Source organism: Osmia lignaria, unplaced genomic scaffold (genome assembly GCF_051020975.1).
Source record: "Osmia lignaria lignaria isolate PbOS001 unplaced genomic scaffold, iyOsmLign1 scaffold0003, whole genome shotgun sequence".
In the NCBI taxonomy this organism is placed as follows: Eukaryota; Metazoa; Arthropoda; class Insecta; order Hymenoptera; family Megachilidae; genus Osmia; species Osmia lignaria.
The window spans coordinates 23,672,147-23,690,961 of NW_027478160.1; positions in this window are offsets into that span (position 1 = coordinate 23,672,147).

Below are 18,815 nucleotides of genomic sequence, written 5' to 3' on the forward strand. Positions count from 1 at the left end.
TTAAAAGTTCCGAAGCCGCACCAACATAATAGAGATACAGAAACACCGTGGCCCCATTCTTTGAGATAACTCTGCACTATTGCGCGCTGCAAATGCCACTTCCAGCTTAGCTGTGCAGAAGAAGAACAACAAGAAGAAGAAATATCTCGAAATATGTCCGTCAGGCCCCTTCCCTTGAGATAAATCTGCAAATATCTCGGAAACGAAGCGAGCTATGGCAAAATGTTAAGAGACCTTTTTTGTAGAGAATTAAGTTTCCTACTTTTTATGTTCTATGATATTTTTTGATCAGATGCGTAGTTCTCGAGATATATCAAGATATTTAAAAGTTCCGAAGCCGCACCAACATAATAGAGATACAGAAACACCGTGGCCGACTTTCTTTGAGATAACTCTGCACTATTGCGAGCTGCAAATGCCACTTCCAGCTTAGCTGTGCAGAGGAAGAACAACAAGAAGAAGAAATATCTCGAAATATGTCCGTCAGGCCAGTTCCTTTGAGCTGAATCTGCAAATATCTCGGAAACGAAGCGAGCTATGGCAAAATGTTAAGAGACGTTTTTTGTAGAGAATTATGTTTCCTACAATTTATGTTCTATGATATTTTTTGATCAGAAGCGTAGTTTTCGAGATATATCGAGATATTTAAAAGTTCCGAAGCCGCACCAACATAATAGGGATACAGAAACACCGTGGCCCCTTTCTTTGAGATAACTCTGCACTAGTGCGACCCGCAAATGCCACTTCCAGCTTAGCTGTGCAGAAGAAGAACAACAAGAAGAAGAAATATCTCGAAATATGTCCGTCAGGCCACTTCCCTTGAGATAAATCTGCAAATATCTCGGAAACGAAGCGAGCTATGGCAAAATGTTAAGAGACGTTTTTTGTAGAGAATTATGTTTCCTACAATTTATGTTCTATGATATTTTTTGATCAGAGGCGTAGTTTTCGAGATATATCGAGATATTTAAAAGTTCCGAAGCCGCACCAACATAATAGAGATACAGAAACACCGTGGCCCCTTTCTTTGAGATAACTCTGCACTAGTGCGAGCCGCAAATGCCACTTCCAGCTTAGCTGTGCAGAAGAAGAGCAACAAGAAGAAGAAATATCTCGAAATATGTCCGACAGGCCCCTTCCCTTGAGATAAATCTGCACTATTGCGCGCTGCAAATGCCACTTCCAGCTTAGCTGTGCAGAAGAAGAACAACAAGAAGAAGAAATATCTCGAAATATGTCCGTCAGGCCCCTTCCCTTGAGATAAATCTGCAAATATCTCGGAAACGAAGCGAGCTATGGCAAAATGTTAAGAGACCTTTTTTGTAGAGAATTAAGTTTCCTACTTTTTATGTTCTATGATATTTTTTTTGATCAGATGCGTAGTTCTCGAGATATATCAAGATATTTAAAAGTTCCGAAGCCGCACCAACATAATAGAGATACAGAAACACCGTGGCCCCTTTCTTTGAGATAACTCTGCACTATTGCGAGCTGCAAATGCCACTTCCAGCTTAGCTGTGCAGAGGAAGAACAACAAGAAGAAGAAATATCTCGAAATATGTCCGTCAGGCCAGTTCCTTTGAGCTGAATCTGCAAATATCTCGGAAACGAAGCGAGCTATGGCAAAATGTTAAGAGACGTTTTTTGTAGAGAATTATGTTTCCTACAATTTATGTTCTATGATATTTTTTGATCAGAAGCGTAGTTTTCGAGATATATCGAGATATTTAAAAGTTCCGAAGCCGCACCAACATAATAGGGATACAGAAACACCGTGGCCCCTTTCTTTGAGATAACTCTGCACTAGTGCGACCCGCAAATGCCACTTCCAGCTTAGCTGTGCAGAAGAAGAACAACAAGAAGAAGAAATATCTCGAAATATGTCCGTCAGGCCACTTCCCTTGAGATAAATCTGCAAATATCTCGGAAACGAAGCGAGCTATGGCAAAATGTTAAGAGACGTTTTTTGTAGAGAATTATGTTTCCTACAATTTATGTTCTATGAGATTTTTTGATCAGAGGCGTAGTTTTCGAGATATATCGAGATATTTAAAAGTTCCGAAGCCGCACCAACATAATAGAGATACAGAAACACCGTGGCCCCTTTCTTTGAGATAACTCTGCACTAGTGCGAGCCGCAAATGCCACTTCCAGCTTAGCTGTGCAGAAGAAGAGCAACAAGAAGAAGAAATATCTCGAAATATGTCCGACAGGCCCCTTCCCTTGAGATAAATCTGCACTATTGCGCGCTGCAAATGCCACTTCCAGCTTAGCTGTGCAGAAGAAGAACAACAAGAAGAAGAAATATCTCGAAATATGTCCGTCAGGCCCCTTCCCTTGAGATAAATCTGCAAATATCTCGGAAACGAAGCGAGCTATGGCAAAATGTTAAGAGACCTTTTTTGTAGAGAATTAAGTTTCCTACTTTTTATGTTCTATGATATTTTTTTTGATCAGATGCGTAGTTCTCGAGATATATCAAGATATTTAAAAGTTCCGAAGCCGCACCAACATAATAGAGATACAGAAACACCGTGGCCCCTTTCTTTGAGATAACTCTGCACTATTGCGAGCTGCAAATGCCACATCCAGCTTAGCTGTGCAGAGGAAGAACAACAAGAAGAAGAAATATCTCGAAATATGTCCGTCAGGCCAGTTCCTTTGAGCTGAATCTGCAAATATCTCGGAAACGAAGCGAGCTATGGCAAAATGTTAAGAGACGTTTTTTGTAGAGAATTATGTTTCCTACAATTAATGTTCTATGATATTTTTTGATCAGAAGCGTAGTTTTCGAGATATATCGAGATATTTAAAAGTTCCGAAGCCGCACCAACATAATAGGGATACAGAAACACCGTGGCCCCTTTCTTTGAGATAACTCTGCACTAGTGCGACCCGCAAATGCCACTTCCAGCTTAGCTGTGCAGAAGAAGAACAACAAGAAGAAGAAATATCTCGAAATATGTCCGTCAGGCCACTTCCCTTGAGATAAATCTGCAAATATCTCGGAAACGAAGCGAGCTATGGCAAAATGTTAAGAGACGTTTTTTGTAGAGAATTATGTTTCCTACAATTTATGTTCTATGATATTTTTTGATCAGAAGCGTAGTTTTCGAGATATATCGAGATATTTAAAAGTTCCGAAGCCGCACCAACATAATAGAGATACAGAAACACCGTGGCCCCTTTCTTTGAGATAACTCTGCACTAGTGCGAGCCGCAAATGCCACTTCCAGCTTAGCTGTGCAGAAGAAGAGCAACAAGAAGAAGAAATATCTCGAAATATGTCCGACAGGCCCCTTCCCTTGAGATAAATCTGCAAATATCTCGGAAACGAAGCGAGCTATGGCGAAATGTTAAGAGACCTTTTTTGTAGAGAATTAAGTTTCCTACTTTTTATCTTCTATGATATTTTTTGGTCAGATGCGTAGTTCTCGAGATAGATCAAGATACTTAAAAGTTCCGAAGCCGCACCAACATAATAGAGATACAGAAACACCGTGGCCCCTCTCTTTGAGATAACTCTGCACTATTGCGAGCTGCAAATGCCACTTCCAGCTTAGCTGTGCAGAAGAAGAACAACAAGAAGAAGAAATATCTCGAAATATGTCCGTCAGGCCCCTTCCCTTGAGATAAATCTGCAAATATCTCGGAAACGAAGCGAGCTATGGCAAAATGTTTAGAGACCTTTCTTGTAGAGAATCAAGTTTCCTACTTTTTATTCAGTATGATATTTTTTGATCAGATGCGTAGTTCTCGAGATATATCAAGATATTTAAAAGTTCCGAAGCCGCACCAACATAATAGAGATACAGAAACACCGTGGCCCCTCTCTTTGAGATAACTCTGCACTATTGCGAGCTGCAAATGCCACTTCCAGCTTAGCTGTGCAGAAGAAGAACAACAAGAAGAAGAATTATCTCGAAATATGTCCGACAGGCCCCTTCCCTTGAGATAAATCTGCAAATATCTCGGAAACGAAGCGAGCTATGGCGAAATGTTAACAGACCTTTTTTGTAGAGAATTAAGTTTCCTACTTTTTATCTTCTATGATATTTTTTGATCAGATGCGTAGTTCTCGAGATAGATCAAGATACTTAAAAGTTCCGAAGCCGCACCAACATAATAGAGATACAGAAACACCGTGGCCCCTCTCTTTGAGATAACTCTGCACTATTGCGAGCTGCAAATGCCACTTCCAGCTTAGCTGTGCAGAAGAAGAACAACAAGAAGAAGAAATATCTCGAAATATGTCCGTCAGGCCCCTTCCCTTGAGATAAATCTGCAAATATCTCGGAAACGAAGCGAGCTATGGCAAAATGTTTAGAGACCTTTCTTGTAGAGAATTAAGTTTCCTACTTTTTATGTAGTATGATATTTTTTGATCAGATGCGTAGTTCTCGAGATATATCAAGATATTTAAAAGTTCCGAAGCCGCACCAACATAATAGAGATACAGAAACACCGTGGCCCCTTTCTTTGAGATAACTGTGCACTATTGCGCGCTGCAAATGCCACTTCCAGCTCAGCTGTGCAGAAGAAGAACAACAAGAAGAAGAAATATCTCGAAATATGTCCGTCAGGCCCCTTCCCTTGAGATAAATCTGCAAATATCTCGGAAACGAAGCGAGCTATGGCAAAATGTTAAGAGACCTTTTTTGTAGAGAATTAGGTTTCCTACTTTTTATGCTCTATGATATTTTTTGATCAGATGCGTAGTTCTCGAGATATATCAAGATATTTAAAAGTTCCGAAGCCGCACCGACATAATAGAGATACAGAAACACCGTGGCCCCTTTCTTTGAGATAACTCTGCACTATTGCGAGCTGTAAATGCCACTTCCAGCTTAGCTGTGCAGAAGAAGAACAACAAGAAGAAGAAATATCTCGAAATATGTCCGTCAGGCCAGTTCCTTTGAGCTGAATCTGCAAATATCTCGGAAACGAAGCGAGCTATGGCAAAATGTTAAGAGACGTTTTTTGTAGAGAATTATGTTTCCTACAATTTATGTTCTATGATATTTTTTGATCAGAAGCGTAGTTTTCGAGATATATCGAGATATTTAAAAGTTCCGAAGCCGCACCAACATAATAGGGATACAGAAACACCGTGGCCCCTTTCTCTGAGATAACTCTGCACTAGTGCGAGCCGCAAATGCCACTTCCAGCTTAGCTGTGCAGAAGAAGAACAACAAGAAGAAGAAATATCTCGAAATATGTCCGTCAGGCCACTTCCCTTGAGATAAATCTGCAAATATCTCGGAAACGAAGCGAGCTATGGCAAAATGTTAAGAGACGTTTTTTGTAGAGAATTATGTTTCCTACAATTTATGTTCTATGATATTTTTTGATCAGAAGCGTAGTTTTCGAGACATATCGAGATATTTAAAAGTTCCGAAGCCGCACCAACATAATAGAGATACAGAAACACCGTGGCCCCTCTCTTTGAGATAACTCTGCACTATTGCGAGCTGCAAATGCCACTTCCAGCTTAGCTGTGCAGAAGAAGAACAACAAGAAGAAGAAATATCTCGAAATATGTCCGTCAGGCCCCTTCCCTTGAGATAAATCTGCAAATATCGCGGAAACGAAGCGAGCTATGGCAAAATGTTAAGAGACCTTTTTTGTAGAGAATTATGTTTCCTACTTTTTATGTTCTATGATATTTTTTGATTAGATGCGTAGTTCTCGAGATATATCAAGATATTTAAAAGTTCCGAAGCCGCACCAACATAATAGAGATACAGAAACACCGTGGCCCCTTTCTTTGAGATAACTCTGCACTATTGCGAGCTGCAAATGCCACTTCCAGCTTAGCTGTGCAGAGGAAGAACAACAAGAAGAAGAAATATCTCGAAATATGTCCGTCAGGCCAGTTCCTTTGAGCTGAATCTGCAAATATCTCGGAAACGAAGCGAGCTATGGCAAAATGTTAAGAGACGTTTTTTGTAGAGAATTATGTTTCCTACAATTTATGTTCTATGATATTTTTTGATCAGAAGCGTAGTTTTCGAGATATATCGAGATATTTAAAAGTTCCGAAGCCGCACCAACATAATAGGGATACAGAAACACCGTGGCCCCTTCCTTTGAGATAACTCTGCACTAGTGCGAGCCGCAAATGCCACTTCCAGCTTAGCTGTGCAGAAGAAGAACAACAAGAAGAAGAAATATCTCGAAATATGTCCGTCAGGCCCCTTCCATTGAGATAAATCTGCAAATATCTCGGAAACGAAGCGAGCTATGGCAAAATGTTAAGAGACGTTTCTTGTAGAGAATTAAGTTTCCTACTTTTTATGTTCTATGATATTTTTTGATCAGAAGCGTAGTTTTCGAGATATATCGAGATATTTAAAAGTTCCGAAGCCGCACCAACATAATGGAGATACAGAAACACCGTGGCCCCTTTCTTTGAGATAACTCTGCACTAGTGCGAGCTGCAAATGCCACTTCCAGCTTAGCTGTGCAGAAGAAGAACAACAAGAAGAAGAAATATCTCGAAATATGTCCGTCAGGCCCCTTCCCTTGAGATAAATCTGCAAATATCTCGGAAACGAAGCGAGCTATGGCAAAATGTTAAGAGACCTTTTTTGTAGAGAATTAAGTTTCCTACTTTTTATGTTCTATGATATTTTTTGATCAGATGCGTAGTTCTCGAGATATATCAAGATATTTAAAAGTTCCGAAGCCGCACCAACATAATAGAGATACAGAAACACCGTGGCCCCTTTCTTTGAGATAACTCTGCACTATTGCGAGCTGCAAATGCCACTTCCAGCTTAGCTGTGCAGAGGAAGAACAACAAGAAGAAGAAATATCTCGAAATATGTCCGTCAGGCCAGTTCCTTTGAGCTGAATCTGCAAATATCTCGGAAACGAAGCGAGCTATGGCAAAATGTTAAGAGACGTTTTTTGTAGAGAATTATGTTTCCCACAATTTATGTTCTATGATATTTTTTGATCAGAAGCGTAGTTTTCGAGATATATCGAGATATTTAAAAGTTCCGAAGCCGCACCAACATAATAGGGTTACAGAAACACCGTGGCCCCTTTCTCTGAGATAACTCTGCACTAGTGCGAGCCGCAAATGCCACTTCCAGCTTAGCTGTGCAGAAGAAGAACAACAAGAAGAAGAAATATCTCGAAATATGTCCGTCAGGCCACTTCCCTTGAGATAAATCTGCAAATATCTCGGAAACGAAGCGAGCTATGGCAAAATGTTAAGAGACGTTTTTTGTAGAGAATTATGTTTCCTACAATTTATGTTCTATGATATTTTTTGATCAGAAGCGTAGTTTTCGAGACATATCGAGATATTTAAAAGTTCCGAAGCCGCACCAACATAATAGAGATACAGAAACACCGTGGCCCCTCTCTTTGAGATAACTCTGCACTATTGCGAGCTGCAAATGCCACTTCCAGCTCAGCTGTGCAGAAGAAGAACAACAAGAAGAAGAAATATCTCGAAATATGTCCGTCAGGCCCCTTCCCTTGAGATAAATCTGCAAATATCTCGGAAACGAAGCGAGCTATGGCAAAATGTTAAGAGACCTTTTTTGTAGAGAATTATGTTTCCTACAATTTATGTTCTATGATATTTTTTGATCAGAAGCGTAGTTTTCGAGATATATCGAGATATTTAAAAGTTCCGAAGCCGCACCAACATAATAGAGATACAGAAACACCGTGGCCCCTTTCTTTGGGATAACTCTGCACTATTGCGAGCTGCAAATGCCACTTCCAGCTTAGCTGTGCAGAAGAAGAACAACAAGAAGAAGAATTATCTCGAAATATGTCCGTCAGGCCACTTCCCTTGAGATAAATATGCAAATATCTCGGAAACGAAGCGAGCTATGGCAAAATGTTAAGAGACCTTTTTTGTAGAGAATTAAGTTTCCTACTTTTTATGTTCTATGATATTTTTTGATTAGATGCGTAGTTCTCGAGATATATCAAGATATTTAAAAGTTCCGAAGCCGCACCAACATAATAGAGATACAGAAACACCGTGGCCCCTTTCTTTGAGATAACTCTGCACTATTGCGAGCTGCAAATGCCACTTCCAGCTTAGCTGTGCAGAGGAAGAACAACAAGAAGAAGAAATATTTCGAAATATGTCCGTCAGGCCAGTTCCTTTGAGCTGAATCTGCAAATATCTCGGAAACGAAGCGAGCTATGGCAAAATGTTAAGAGACGTTTTTTGTAGAGAATTATGTTTCCTACAATTTATGTTCTATGATATTTTTTGATCAGAAGCGTAGTTTTCGAGATATATCGAGATATTTAAAAGTTCCGAAGCCGCACCAACATAATAGGGATACAGAAACACCGTGGCCCCTTTCTCTGAGATAACTCTGCACTAGTGCGAGCCGCAAATGCCACTTCCAGCTTAGCTGTGCAGAAGAAGAACAACAAGAAGAAGAAATATCTCGAAATATGTCCGTCAGGCCACTTCCCTTGAGATATATCTGCAAATATCTCGGAAACGAAGCGAGCTATGGCAAAATGTTAAGAGACGTTTTTTGTAGAGAATTATGTTTCCTACTTTTTATGTTCTATGATATTTTTTGATCAGACGCGTAGTTCTCGAGATGTATCAAGATATTTAAAAGTTCCGAAGCCGCACCAACATAATAGAGATACAGAAACACCGTGGCCCCTTTCTTTGAGATAACTCTGCACTATTGCGAGCTGCAAATGCCACTTCCAGCTTAGCTGTGCAGAAGAAGAACAACAAGAAGAAGAAATATCTCGAAATATGTCCGTCAGGCCCCTTCCCTTGAGATAAATCTGCAAATGTCTCGGAAACGAAGAGAGCTATGGCAAAATGTTAAGAGACCTTTTTTGTAGAGAATTAAGTTTCCTACTTTTCATGTTCTATGATATTTTTTGATCAGATGCGTAGTTCTCGAGATATATCAAGATATTTAAAAGTTCCGAAGCCGCACCAACATAATAGAGATACAGAAACACCGTGGCCCCTTTCTTTGAGATAACTCTGCACTAGTGCGAGCTGCAAATGCCACTTCCAGCTTAGCTGTGCAGAAGAAGAACAACAAGAAGAAGAAATATCTCGAAATATGTCCGTCAGGCCCCTTCCCTTGAGATAAATCTGCAAATATCTCGGAAACGAAGCGAGCTATGGCAAAATGTTAAGAGACCTTTTTTGTAGAGAATTAAGTGTCCTACTTTTTATGTTCTATGATATTTTTTGATCAGATGCGTAGTTCTCGAGATATATCAAGATATTTAAAAGTTCCGAAGCCGCACCAACATAATAGAGATACAGAAACACCGTGGCCCCTTTCTTTGAGATAACTCTGCACTATTGCGAGCTGCAAATGCCACTTCCAGCTTAGCTGTGCAGAGGAAGAACAACAAGAAGAAGAAATATCTCGAAATATGTCCGTCAGGCCAGTTCCTTTGAGCTGAATCTGCAAATATCTCGGAAACGAAGCGAGCTATGGCAAAATGTTAAGAGACGTTTTTTGTAGAGAATTATGTTTCCTACAATTTATGTTCTATGATATTTTTTGATCAGAAGCGTAGTTTTCGAGATATATCGAGATATTTAAAAGTTCCGAAGCCGCACCAACATAATAGGGATACAGAAACACCGTGGCCCCTTCCTTTGAGATAACTCTGCACTAGTGCGAGCCGCAAATGCCACTTCCAGCTTAGCTGTGCAGAAGAAGAACAACAAGAAGAAGAAATATCTCGAAATATGTCCGTCAGGCCCCTTCCCTTGAGATAAATCTGCAAATATCTCGGAAACGAAGCGAGCTATCGCAAAATCTTAAGAGACCTTTTTTGTAGAGAATTATGTTTCCTACAATTTATGTTCTACGATATTTTTTGATCAGAAGCGTAGTTTTCGAGATATATCGAGATATTTAAAAGTTCCGAAGCCGCACCAACATAATAGAGATACAGAAACACCGTGGCCCCTTTCTTTGAGATAACTCTGCACTAGTGCGAGCTGCAAATGCCACTTCCAGCTTAGCTGTGCAGAAGAAGAACAACAAGAAGAAGAAATATCTCGAAATATGTCCGTCAGGCCCCTTCCCTTGAGATAAATCTGCAAATATCTCGGAAACGAAGCGAGCTATGGCAAAATGTTAGGAGACCTTTTTTGTACAGAATTAAGTTTCCTACTTTTCATGTTCTATGATATTTTTTGATCAGATGCGTAGTTCTCGAGATATATCAAGATATTTAAAAGTTCCGAAGCCGCACCAACATAATAGAGATACAGAAACACCGTGGCCCCTTTCTTTGAGATAACTCTGCACTATTGCGAGCTGTAAATGCCACTTCCAGCTTAGCTGTGCAGAAGAAGAACAACAAGAAGAAGAAATATCTCGAAATATGTCCGTCAGGCCCCATCCCTTGAGATATATCTGCAAATATCTCGGAAACGAAGCGAGCTATGGCAAAATGTTAAGAGACCTTTTTTGTAGAGAATTATGTTTCCTATAATTTATGTTCTATGATATTTTTTGATCAGAAGCGTAGTTTTCGAGATATATCGAGATATTTAAAAGTTCCGAAGCCGCACCAACATAATAGAGATACAGAAACACCGTGGCCCCTTTCTTTGAGATAACTCTGCACTAGTGCGAGCCGCAAATGCCACTTCCAGCTTAGCTGTGCAGAGGAAGAACAACAAGAAGAAGAAATATCTCGAAATATGTCCGTCAGGCCAGTTCCTTTGAGCTGAATCTGCAAATATCTCGGAAACGAAGCGAGCTATGGCAAAATGTTAAGAGACGTTTTTTGTGGAGAATTATGTTTCCTACAATTTATGTTCTATGATATTTTTTGATCAGAAGCGTAGTTTTCGAGATATATCGAGATATTTAAAAGTTCCGAAGCCGCACCAACATAATGGAGATACAGAAACACCGTGGCCCCTTTCTTTGAGATAACTCTGCACTAGTGCGAGCTGCAAATGCCACTTCCAGCTTAGCTGTGCAGAAGAAGAACAACAAGAAGAAGAAATATCTCGAAATATGTCCGTCAGGCCCCTTCCCTTGAGATAAATCTGCAAATATCTCGGAAACGAAGCGAGCTATGGCAAAATGTTAAGAGACCTTTTTTGTAGAGAATTAAGTTTCCTACTTTTTATGTTCTATGATATTTTTTGATCAGATGCGTAGTTCTCGAGATATATCAAGATATTTAAAAGTTCCGAAGCCGCACCAACATAATAGAGATACAGAAACACCGTGGCCCCTTTCTTTGAGATAACTCTGCACTATTGCGAGCTGCAAATGCCACTTCCAGCTTAGCTGTGCAGAGGAAGAACAACAAGAAGAAGAAATATCTCGAAATATGTCCGTCAGGCCAGTTCCTTTGAGCTGAATCTGCAAATATCTCGGAAACGAAGCGAGCTATGGCAAAATGTTAAGAGACGTTTTTTGTAGAGAATTATGTTTCCTACAATTTATGTTCTATGATATTTTTTGATCAGAAGCGTAGTTTTCGAGATATATCGAGATGTTTAAAAGTTCCGAAGCCGCACCAACATAATAGGGATACAGAAACACCGTGGCCCCTTTCTTTGAGATAACTCTGCACTAGTGCGAGCCGCAAATGCCACTTCCAGCTTAGCTGTGCAGAAGAAGAACAACAAGAAGAAGAAATATCTCGAAATATGTCCGTCAGGCCCCTTCCCTTGAGATAAATCTGCAAATATCTCGGAAACGAAGCGAGCTATGGCAAAATGTTAGGAGACCTTTTTTGTACAGAATTAAGTTTCCTACTTTTCATGTTCTATGATATTTTTTGATCAGATGCGTAGTTCTCGAGATATATCAAGATATTTAAAAGTTCCGAAGCCGCACCAACATAATAGAGATACAGAAACACCGTGGCCCCTTTCTTTGAGATAACTCTGCACTATTGCGAGCTGTAAATGCCACTTCCAGCTTAGCTGTGCAGAAGAAGAACAACAAGAAGAAGAAATATCTCGAAATATGTCCGTCAGGCCCCATCCCTTGAGATATATCTGCAAATATCTCGGAAACGAAGCGAGCTATGGCAAAATGTTAAGAGACCTTTTTTGTAGAGAATTATGTTTCCTACAATTTATGTTCTATGATATTTTTTGATCAGAAGCGTAGTTTTCGAGATATATCGAGATATTTAAAAGTTCCGAAGCCGCACCAACATAATAGAGATACAGAAACACCGTGGCCCCTTTCTTTGAGATAACTCTGCACTATTGCGAGCTGCAAATGCCACTTCCAGCTTAGCTGTGCAGAGGAAGAACAACAAGAAGAAGAAATATCTCGAAATATGTCCGTCAGGCCCCTTCCCTTGAGATAAATCTGCAAATATCTCGGAAACGAAGCGAGCTATCGCAAAATGTTAAGAGACCTTTTTTGTAGAGAATTATGTTTCCTACAATTTATGTTCTACGATATTTTTTGATCAGAAGCGTAGTTTTCGAGATATATCGAGATATTTAAAAGTTCCGAAGCCGCACCAACATAATAGAGATACAGAAACACCGTGGCCCCTTTCTTTGAGATAACTCTGCACTAGTGCGAGCTGCAAATGCCACTTCCAGCTTAGCTGTGCAGAAGAAGAACAACAAGAAGAAGAAATATCTCGAAATATGTCCGTCAGGCCCCTTCCCTTGAGATAAATCTGCAAATATCTCGGAAACGAAGCGAGCTATGGCAAAATGTTAGGAGACCTTTTTTGTACAGAATTAAGTTTCCTACTTTTCATGTTCTATGATATTTTTTGATCAGATGCGTAGTTCTCGAGATATATCAAGATATTTAAAAGTTCCGAAGCCGCACCAACATAATAGAGATACAGAAACACCGTGGCCCCTTTCTTTGAGATAACTCTGCACTATTGCGAGCTGTAAATGCCACTTCCAGCTTAGCTGCGCAGAAGAAGAACAACAAGAAGAAGAAATATCTCGAAATATGTCCGTCAGGCCCCATCCCTTGAGATATATCTGCAAATATCTCGGAAACGAAGCGAGCTATGGCAAAATGTTAAGAGACCTTTTTTGTAGAGAATTATGTTTCCTACAATTTATGTTCTATGATATTTTTTGATCAGAAGCGTAGTTTTCGAGATATATCGAGATATTTAAAAGTTCCGAAGCCGCACCAACATAATAGAGATACAGAAACACCGTGGCCCCTTTCTTTGAGATAACTCTGCACTAGTGCGAGCCGCAAATGCCACTTCCAGCTTAGCTGTGCAGAAGAAGAACAACAAGAAGAAGAAATATCTCGAAATATGTCCGTCAGGCCAGTTCCTTTGAGCTGAATCTGCAAATATCTCGGAAACGAAGCGAGCTATGGCAAAATGTTAAGAGACGTTTTTTGTAGAGAATTATGTTTCCTACAATTTATGTTCTATGATATTTTTTGATCAGAAGCGTAGTTTTCGAGATATATCGAGATATTTAAAAGTTCCGATGCCGCACCAACATAATAGGGATACAGAAACACCGTGGCCCCTTTCTTTGAGATAACTCTGCACTAGTGCGAGCCGCAAATGCCACTTCCAGCTTAGCTGTGCAGAAGAAGAACAACAAGAAGAAGAAATATCTCGAAATATGTCCGTCAGGCCACTTCCCTTGAGATAAATCTGCAAATATCTCGGAAACGAAGCGAGCTATGGCAAAATATTAAGAGACGTTTTTTGTAGAGAATTATGTTTCCTACAATTTATGTTCTATGATATTTTTTGATCAGAAGCGTAGTTTTCGAGATATATCGAGATATTTAAAAGTTCCGAAGCCGCACCAACATAATAGAGATACAGAAACACCGTGGCCCCTTTCTTTGAGATAACTCTGCACTAGTGCGAGCTGCAAATGCCACTTCCAGCTTAGCTGTGCAGAAGAAGAACAACAAGAAGAAGAAATATCTCGAAATATGTCCGTCAGGCCCCTTCCCTTGAGATAAATCTGCAAATATCTCGGAAACGAAGCGAGCTATGGCAAAATGTTAGGAGACCTTTTTTGTACAGAATTAAGTTTCCTACTTTTCATGTTCTATGATATTTTTTGATCAGATGCGTAGTTCTCGAGATATATCAAGATATTTAAAAGTTCCGAAGCCGCACCAACATAATAGAGATACAGAAACACCGTGGCCCCTTTCTTTGAGATAACTCTGCACTATTGCGAGCTGTAAATGCCACTTCCAGCTTAGCTGCGCAGAAGAAGAACAACAAGAAGAAGAAATATCTCGAAATATGTCCGTCAGGCCCCATCCCTTGAGATATATCTGCAAATATCTCGGAAACGAAGCGAGCTATGGCAAAATGTTAAGAGACCTTTTTTGTAGAGAATTATGTTTCCTACAATTTATGTTCTATGATATTTTTTGATCAGAAGCGTAGTTTTCGAGATATATCGAGATATTTAAAAGTTCCGAAGCCGCACCAACATAATAGAGATACAGAAACACCGTGGCCCCTTTCTTTGAGATAACTCTGCACTAGTGCGAGCCGCAAATGCCACTTCCAGCTTAGCTGTGCAGAAGAAGAACAACAAGAAGAAGAAATATCTCGAAATATGTCCGTCAGGCCAGTTCCTTTGAGCTGAATCTGCAAATATCTCGGAAACGAAGCGAGCTATGGCAAAATGTTAAGAGACGTTTTTTGTAGAGAATTATGTTTCCTACAATTTATGTTCTATGATATTTTTTGATCAGAAGCGTAGTTTTCGAGATATATCGAGATATTTAAAAGTTCCGATGCCGCACCAACATAATAGGGATACAGAAACACCGTGGCCCCTTTCTTTGAGATAACTCTGCACTAGTGCGAGCCGCAAATGCCACTTCCAGCTTAGCTGTGCAGAAGAAGAACAACAAGAAGAAGAAATATCTCGAAATATGTCCGTCAGGCCACTTCCCTTGAGATAAATCTGCAAATATCTCGGAAACGAAGCGAGCTATGGCAAAATATTAAGAGACGTTTTTTGTAGAGAATTATGTTTCCTACAATTTATGTTCTATGATATTTTTTGATCAGAAGCGTAGTTTTCGAGATATATCGAGATATTTAAAAGTTCCGAAGCCGCACCAACATAATAGAGATACAGAAACACCGTGGCCCCTTTCTTTGAGATAACTCTGCACTAGTGCGAGCTGCAAATGCCACTTCCAGCTTAGCTGTGCAGAAGAAGAACAACAAGAAGAAGAAATATCTCGAAATATGTCCGTCAGGCCCCTTCCCTTGAGATAAATCTGCAAATATCTCGGAAACGAAGCGAGCTATGGCAAAATGTTAAGAGACCTTTTTTGTAGAGAATTAAGTTTCCTACTTTTTATGTTCTATGATATTTTTTGATCAGATGCGTAGTTCTCGAGATATATCAAGATATTTAAAAGTTCCGAAGCCGCACCAACGTAATAGAGATACAGAAACACCGTGGCCCCTTTCTTTGAGATAACTCTGCACTATTGCGAGCTGCAAATGCCACTTCCAGCTTAGCTGTGCAGAGGAAGAACAACAAGAAGAAGAAATATCTCGAAGTATGTCCGTCAGGCCAGTTCCTTTGAGCTGAATCTGCAAATATCTCGGAAACGAAGCGAGCTATGGCAAAATGTTAAGAGACGTTTTTTGTAGAGAATTATGTTTCCTACAATTTATGTTCTATGATATTTTTTGATCAGAAGCGTAGTTTTCGAGATATATCGAGATGTTTAAAAGTTCCGAAGCCGCACCAACATAATAGAGATACAGAAACACCGTGGCCCCTTTCTTTGAGATAACTGTGCACTAGTGCGAGCCGCAAATGCCACTTCCAGCTTAGCTGTGCAGAAGAAGAACAACAAGAAGAAGAAATATCTCGAAATATGTCCGTCAGGCCCCTTCCCTTGAGATATATCTGCAAATATCTCGGAAACGAAGCGAGCTATGGCGAAATGTTAAGAGACCTTTTTTGTAGAGAATTAAGTTTCCTACTTTTTATCTTTTATGATATTTTTTGATCAGATGCGTAGTTCTCGAGATATATCAAGATATTTAAAAGTTCCGAAGCCGCACCAACATAATAGAGATACAGAAACACCGTGGCCCCTTTCTTTGGGATAACTCTGCACTATTGCGAGCTGCAAATGCCACTTCCAGCTTAGCTGTGCAGAACAAGAACAACAAGAAGAAGAAATATCTCGAAATATGTCCGTCAGGCCACTTCCCTTGAGATAAATCTGCAAATATCTCGGAAACGAAGCGAGCTATGGCAAAATGTTAAGAGACCTTTTTTGTAGAGAATTAAGTTTCCTACTTTTTATGTTCGATGATATTTTTTGATCAGATGCGTAGTTCTCGAGATATATCAAGATATTTAAAAGTTCCGAAGCTGCACCAACATAATAGAGGTACAGAAACACCGTGGCCTCTTTCTTTGAGATAACTCTGCACTATTGCGAGCTGCAAATGCCGCTTCGAGCTTAGCTGTGCAGAAGAAGAACAACAAGAAGAAGAAATATCTCGAAATATGTCCGTCAGACCCCTTCCCTTGAGATGAATCTGCAAATATCTCGGAAACGAAGCGAGCTATGGCAAAATGTTAAGAGACCTTTTTTGTAGAGAATAATGTTTCCTACAATTTACGTTCTATGATATTTTTTGATCAGAAGTGTAGTTTTCGAGATATATCGAGATATTTAAAAGTTCCGAAGCCGCAGCAACATAATAGAGATACAGAAACACCGTGGCCCCTTTCTTTGAGATAACTCTGCACTATTGCGACCTGCAAATGCCACTTCCAGTTTAGCTGTGCAGAAGAAGAACAACAAGAAGAAGAAATATCTCGAAATATGTCCGTTAGGCCCCTTCCCTTGAGATAAATCGGCAAATATCTCGGAAACGAAGCGAGCTATGGCAAAATGTTAAGAGACCTTTTTTGTAGAGAATTAAGTTTCCTACTTTTTATGTTCTATGATATTTTTTGATCAGAAGCGTAGTTTTCGAGATATATCGAGATATTTAAAAGTTCCGAAGCCGCACCAACATAATAGAGATACAGAAACACCGTGGCCCCTTTCTTTAAGATAACTCTGCACTATTGCGAGCTGCAAATGCCACTTCCAGCTTAGCTGTGCAGAGGAGGAACAACAAGAAGAAGAAATATCTCGAAATATGTCCGTCAGGCCAGTTCCTTTGAGCTGAATCGGCAAATATCTCGGAAACGAAGCGAGCTATGGCAAAATGTTAAGAGACCTTTTTTGTAGAGAATTATGTTTCCTACAATTTATGTTGTATGATATTTTTTGATCAGAAGCGTAGTTTTCGAGATATATCGAGATATTTAAAAGTTCCGAAGCCGCACCAACATAATAGAGATACAGAAACACCGTGGCCCCTTTCTTTGAGATAACTCTGCACTAGTGCGAGCCGCAAATGCCACTTCCAGCTTAGCTGTGCAGAAGAAGAACAACAAGAAGAAGAAATATCTCGAAATATGTCCGTCAGGCCCCTTCCCTTGAGATAAATATGCAAATATCTCGGAAACGAAGCGAGCTATGGCAAAATGTTAAGAGACCTTTTTTGTAGAGAATTAAGTTTCCTACTTTTTATGTTCTATGATATTTTTTGATCAGATGCGTAGTTCTCGAGATATATCAAGATATTTAAAAGTTCCGAAGCTGCACCAACATAATAGAGATACAGAAACACCGTGGCCCCTTTCTTTGAGATAACTCTGCACTATTGCGAGCTGCAAATGCCACTTCCAGCTTAGCTGTGCAGAAGAAGAACAACAAGAAGAAGAAATATCTCGAAATATGTCCGTCAGACCCCTTCCCTTGAGATGAATCTGCAAATATCTCGGAAACGAAGCGAGCTATGGCAAAATGTTAAGAGACCTTTTTTGTAGAGAATAATGTTTCCTACAATTTACGTTCTATGATATTTTTTGATCAGAAGTGTAGTTTTCGAGATATATCGAGATATTTAAAAGTTCCGAAGCCGCAGCAACATAATAGAGATACAGAAACACCGTGGCCCCTTTCTTTGAGATAACTCTGCACTATTGCGACCTGCAAATGCCACTTCCAGCTCAGCTGTGCAGAAGAAGAACAACAAGAAGAAGAAATATCTCGAAATATGTCCGTCAGGCCCCTTCCCTTGAGATAAATCTGCAAATATCTCGGAAACGAAGCGAGCTATGGCAAAATGTTAAGAGACCTTTTTTGTAGAGAATTAAGTTTCCTACTTTTTATGTTCTATGATATTTTTTGATCAGATGCGTAGTTCTCGAGATATATCAAGATATTTAAAAGTTCCGAAACCGCACCAACATAATAGAGATACAGAAACACCGTGGCCCCTTTCTTTGAGATAACTCTGCACTATTGCGACCTGCAAATGCCACTTCCAGTTTAGCTGTGCAGAAGAAGAACAACAAGAAGAAGAAACATCTCGAAATATGTCCGTCAGGCCAGTTCCTTTGAGCTGAATCGGCAAATATCTCGGAAACGAAGCGAGCTATGGCAAAATGTTAAGAGACCTTTTTTGTAGAGAATTATGTTTCCTACAATTTATGTTGTATGATATTTTTTGATCAGAAGCGTAGTTTTCGAGATATATCGAGATATTTAAAAGTTCCGAAGCCGCACCAACATAATAGAGATACAGAAACACCGTGGCCCCTTTCTTTGAGATAACTCTGCACTAGTGCGAGCCGCAAATGCCACTTCCAGCTTAGCTGTGCAGAAGAAGAACAACAAGAAGAAGAAATATCTCGAAATATGTCCGTCAGGCCCCTTCCCTTGAGATAAATATGCAAATATCTCGGAAACGAAGCGAGCTATGGCAAAATGTTA